Raw genomic sequence first — 5,966 nt, forward strand, 5'->3', positions numbered from 1 at the left:
TACCTATGCAAATCTGTTTGATTCATATCCCGCCCCACAGCTCAGTTTGGGATTTTTCCGATTAGACTGGAGATTTCTCCGGTAGGATTTCCACCGGGCCCGTCAGCGAACAGAAGGAAAAGTCGAGAGCGATGTCGTCGATTTACAATTGTGATCCACTGATAGTTTAGCAATGGCAGCGGAGGACTAAACGAAGCCGTTCAGTCTGTGTTGGCCACGCTTCCCAATATTGAATTGACATTAAAAGCCACCTTCCTCAGCTTGGCATTTCACTACTCGCAGTGGAGGATGATTGTTTACATCTCAGGCAATTTCCGATAAGCGTCTGAGGGGAAAATTTAAAACCTCAACAGTAAATCGTTCCTCAATAGCTGAGAGGTTTAAGGTTAGGCTCCTTTTTACCAGGCTACATAATGCAACTTCAAAGTGGTGATGCAGGTGATAGAAAAGAGGTTTGAATGGGTTAATCCTCCAGATAGTTTGATTTGAACTGATTTAAATGACACTTTGAGCACATAAAAGTTTTTTTTTTTCTAGCCATTTCTTGTTTCCATATTTTAATATTTAATTTAACTACAATGTCACGATAGAGAATTGTTTGAAAAATAGAGAAACTCCTGGACTTTATACAGAAATGCCCAGACTGTTCATGAAGTAAAATATGACATCCTATGTTCTCTGACTTCTCTGAAATACTAGCTGCCATTATTTTTTTTATACGTGCTAGAAAAAAAACAAAAAAAAACAGACTTTCACTTTTTGACCATCAGGGGGAGCCATTTGTCTGTCAGAGAAAAATCTCAAACCCAGCTGGGAAACAACAACATCTCTGTCTAAACTGCTTCATTTTAGATGATAATCTTTTTGAAAAATAACTTGAGAAATATCTTATAAACTATGAATTGCTCATTAATAAATTCAGTACATAAATTACAGCATGCAATATGCCTCAAGTTTCATGATTCTATGTCGACCTGTTTGAGAATGCAGTCAGTCAGTGATATGCAGGTGAAACAGAAGATGAGAGTGGAAGATTTCAGGAAATCAAAACACCTGAAAGCCAAATATGTATCTTCTATGTACTTTGTATATTGTACTATGTAATAAAATTTCTTATGTCATTTTAAAATTGCTTCAGTGGCAATATAGTTTGGACAGTATGCTGTGCTTTGCATTCAGTTCTCTTATGTGAGTTCTGAAGATTTTTTTTTACCTCCCTCATTCCTCCTCAAGGTACTTGGTGGTAAGATAAACTTGGGGTCAGCTTCCAGCTTTTGAATCATGCAAAGTGTTGTGGAAAAGGAACACAGTAGTAAAAATGTCAAAACATTTTTCCTAAACAACAAGAATATATCGCTAAAACTTTAGACATTTTTGTTCAGACTTTTGCACGTTTTCTTGTAGACACTTCTTGACTCATGAAGTCAGTCACACATCTGCACTACTTGAAATGCACGTTGTTGTTTTTGCCTTTCCTATTTTCAAGAGAGAAAATGGACTGAATTTAATGACAACAGAGTCAGTCGTGTCAATAAATGTGCACACATTCATACACTGAAATGAAAATAAGTAGCTGAGTTTGGGTTAAGTGCCTTGCCCAAGAAGCTATAGATAACTAATTAAAGATTTCCTGTATATTCATATATTATTTGAAAATAAAATATAAATGAAACAATTTTTCTGTTACATTTATTCTAATGAAAGGTAATACCTCAATTGCTGGCATCTGATTTTGTAAAGATTTCTTACCTCTGATTAGGTGTACTCAAATTAAGGTTGGATTTTCTTTTAGAAAACTGTTATGTCATACGCTGCTGTGACAGACAACACATATTTACAAGGTGAGCCAATGGCATAAGACTGGACTTCACCTACACACTCATTTAGAAGCAGAGGTCTTAAGTTTAGGTTCCTGAGTCGACAACCTGATGACAGAACAGGACGTTTGCTTATTGTCTGATTTTAATCCAACGAAAACCTTCACACCTGGTCTGTTTCAACCCCAACCACAACATAATGCTCAGAACTCGACACTGTGTAGAAATGTCAAAGTGGACCATCCACCTGTTGATCTTTGAAGTGAAAGCAAATATCACCGCGCTCGCAGTGACAAAACGCAGGATTGGTCTGGTTTTCACCGGCATAAAGAATTATTCACATAAAGCGGGGCTTAAGGGAGCAGGGCGGACAGGCTTTGGCACAGTTCTGGCTTTGTGCGATGCCGCTCTGCCTTTGGTCTTTTCCAGCTACTAATGGCCAAAGACAACCTCGCAATGATGACTGGGACGGTGGCCAACACCCGGCTGGCCTGCCTCAGCTGACCAAACAATATGGATGGAGTCCACTTGTGTTACTCCCATTCATTTGTTTTTGTTTTTTTTATTGGCTAATCATCTTTCTGTCAAAACAAAAAGCTCAACCTGAAATATAGAAATGGTTACTATTACCTAAATCAGGTGAGTTCCTGATAATAAACAGCTGACACCTGATGTTTACGTGGACTCGTTCGAAAAGGTAAAATATTTTTGACTTGCTGTCTGTCAGAATAAACCTTTACTGTTTTTAATTGGTATTGTGAGAGAGAACATTTTTTTAAACTTTCTTCAGGTTTTGCGTATCCTTTCAAAAAGCATCTCACGACAGACATTTTGTACCCATTCCTTCGAACAGTATAACTGTGTCAGGTTCGTAAGTCACCTTGGTGACAGTAGCTCATCGGTCAGGGCTTTGTGACGGCTACTCCGAAATATTGATTTTGTTGTCATCAGGCCAGTGTAATTAAATTGGAGTTATGCATAGCAATGATGAAACATGACCGGTCTGTGTAAATATCTGGTTTCAAGTGCATTTTAATGTTTTATGTTTGCTTCAGAGGGATGTGGAATTTGTTTCCACATGTCTGTCGTATCCAGCTTGTTCTCAGCAACAAATCACATACTCCTGGTTAAATTCTCTAATGTATCCTTCTTTTTACGTCCAACTTTCCTCTTCACAAAATCACCTCTCCACTCATCCCTCCACCTCAGTCCCCCGGCGTCTGGCACGACGGCAAGCATCCAGAGAATTTGCGACGTGGGGTTTGACCGGACGGCACCACACATACCTGCGTCACGGTGTGGCAGGGATTAGAGGGGGGGAAACGTGGTGCAGGTGCCACTCAGCAGCCCCATCTAAACTCCACTAAGTGGCCTCAGACATGAACACTAATCCACTCAGTGATGAGATGCCCTGAGGCTGCTGCAGAAGCTGGTAGCTCTGCCACCGCCTGCCAGCACTGTGCTTGGAGAGCCTCACAGCTTCGGTGCAAAAAAGTAATAATAATATCGAACTCCGGAGGGAACGTTTGCTTTCATGAAATTGTATTTCCTTTGCGTGTGCTTCATGTGTGATGAATCAATTTGTTCATGTTTTCCCTCGCTTTTATGAAATAGTTTCTCCAGGGAGTCGGGACAGGAAAGTCTGTTTTGATTCTCACTGTGTGAAAGTGGAGAGATGCACAAAGACGTGAATGGAAGAACTATGTCGATTCTGCTGGATAACATTATATTTTAAGTTACTTATTGTGATCTTGAGGCAACTCCTTTAAAATAAAAACTTGAACCAGAACTGTGCAAAAGTAATCATACCCCTTGATTTTATTTTATTTTTCACATTTTGTCATGTTGCAAAATGTGATTCGCCCTTAAACTGGTTGATTTGCTTTTGAGGCCGACAGCAGTATTGAAGAAGTCCTGGTTGTGTACAAAAATATCCTGTATTTTCAATGTATCTGGACGATGGCAGTTCGACAGAAGAGTTTTCTTTCAAAGATAATTTAACAAACTTTATAGAAGAATGCGTATGATGAAACCAATCAGGAACTTCTGAACCATTACTCCAAATGGTATGTTTAGAATAAAATCGTCTCATGTAAAGGTGGTGGCTGCATTATGCTCAGGAGTGTTTTTTTGTTCGATGAAACTGGAGTCTTTGTCAAGCTAGATGAGGTTATGAATGGATCCAAAATCCAACATTTTCTAACCCTTACTTGAAAGCATTTTGCCAAAAATAGATATGTGCCGTTTTGACAGAAAACAATGTATTGTGAATGGGACCTGGTTAAGGTAAGGAGGACAATGTTCCCTTTATTCTTATATTTTGTGCTTTTTTGCTTTTGGGTTTTTTGAGTTTGTACTTTTTTAAAAAACTATTTTAAAAATAAAACACAGCATTGCAAACAGCTCTATCAGCTCTCTACTAATGTTTAGTTCTGCCTTCCCACTGTATCATCTCCAAAAAGATACATCATTTCACATGATAAAGACCTGATATTTTTTTTACCTGAACTCGATCAAAGTGTGACTTAATAACCATATATGCACACATACTCAAAAACTCACATCCCCACTCATCCTTGGCGCACCCTTCAGCCCATCTATTCAGCGTTATAGCTCGGGCTGTTTTTGTAACAAAACAAGCTCTAATCCTAAATTCAGGGAGCCATGAATGTGCCTCAACAAATGGCAGACAAATGAGAAGGATTAGCAAGGGCCTGTGAAAGAGTGAAAGGTTTGCCATTGATCTACGGTGGTCCCGTTCTCTTTCAGGGCCACTCGGTTTGAAAACCCCACTGAGTAAGAGCATACAGGGCCACTCCAGAGCCCCCTAGGCCACCGAGAGACACACAACAGCCACAATTAGTCTCAGGAGCTGTAATAGCAATTCAATAAGCGCTTTAAAATTGTGCCTTAGTCTGTCAGACACCACCACCCCCCTCATCACAACCCCTCCCATCTCTTCCATTTTCATCTACATACATAAGATTGGTATTATGAGTGGTGAGGGGCTCTCTCCTTTATTTTTTTTTTTCCTTTCCCACCCACCACAGTTCTTTTCAGCCGCTGTGAGAGAAAAATGACCACACAGGGTTTCAAAGGTTTCAGAGGCTGCGGTTTGTTGTCGCTGAAGCAGCATGACTTGTGCCCCTGTAGATTTTGGCGGAGGCCTTCAAAATGGGTTTCAATTATTACTTTCTTCTGTCACTCGGCTGCAAAACGAAGGTTAAAGCATTCAGAGTATCCTTTTCTATAAAGGGTGCTTTAGGTGATTTGTATAGAATTATTCATGTGGAGTTTTGATGAAAACGGGTTTTCTTGAAGATGGGGAACCTTCTGCTGTGCATGTACGTGCAGACGTATGAAGCCTGTCTTGCAGCTTGCCAGGTGCCATCTTTCAAAGCTTTAACCCAATCTGCGCATGCTGCGTAAACACCTGTGACATGAACGCGACAGAGAAAAGGTGCATCGGCCTCAGCGCCCTGTTTTTGGGGGCATTCCTTTTGTATTCAGCACAGTGTTTAGGGTTTCTCCTTATGCCCCCAGATCAAAGACCAAAGCCTTTGATGAGGACTTCCAAAGAATCTTTGCCAAAGAGCATAACACTGACAGGACAGTGGTAGAGCAATGATAATCACAGCTCCCATTTGCTATGCCTGTAGTTGGCACCAAAAGTCAGTCACATTCTCAGGACAAAAAGAGAGAGGGGAAGTTGGTGAATGGTTTAAAAGGGAGGGAGAGAGAAAGAGCAGGGCAAAAAGAATGAGGACAATGGCAAAGAGGAGAATCGGTTCAAAGTACAAGCAGAAAATGAGATTTCGTTGCACAATGCAGGTTTTAGTATGTATCTGCGACGCCTCGTTATACGTTTCTCTCCAGAGGTATGGAGATAGACTTTGTTTTCACGTGGAAGCTAAAACCTTTTAAATTTGTGTGTAAATGATGTGTAAGAGCAATTTCATCATTCATAGTAGAGCTTTGATCCAGCAGGAGGTCTTCTTCGTCAAGACCTCTCGTGCTGTGAGGTTTGATCAAGATGAGGTGGGCAAATTATGTCACAGAGCTCTGATGGAGATGTCACAAACATTTCTCAGACAGTGGCAGGGTCCAGATAAGCGGTCGCCGGGGAGATAAGAAACTCAGCGTGACTCA

General features: G+C 40.5%; 1 long non-coding RNA gene across 1 annotated transcript in view; it reads left to right on the forward strand.

Annotated features, from left to right (window-relative positions):
- LOC107838293 (uncharacterized) overlaps positions 1-3,283 on the forward strand; it is a 14,517-nt gene extending 11,234 nt beyond the window's left edge. The window contains exon 3 of the long non-coding RNA XR_001664358.1: positions 3,273-3,283. This is a non-coding gene — a long non-coding RNA (uncharacterized LOC107838293). The remainder of the gene's footprint in view (positions 1-3,272) is intronic.
- The last annotated feature ends 2,683 nt before the right edge of the window (positions 3,284-5,966 follow it).

The sequence above is a fragment of the Poecilia formosa genome, unplaced genomic scaffold, assembly GCF_000485575.1.
Source record: "Poecilia formosa unplaced genomic scaffold, Poecilia_formosa-5.1.2 Scaffold237, whole genome shotgun sequence".
Classification (NCBI taxonomy): domain Eukaryota; kingdom Metazoa; phylum Chordata; class Actinopteri; order Cyprinodontiformes; family Poeciliidae; genus Poecilia; species Poecilia formosa.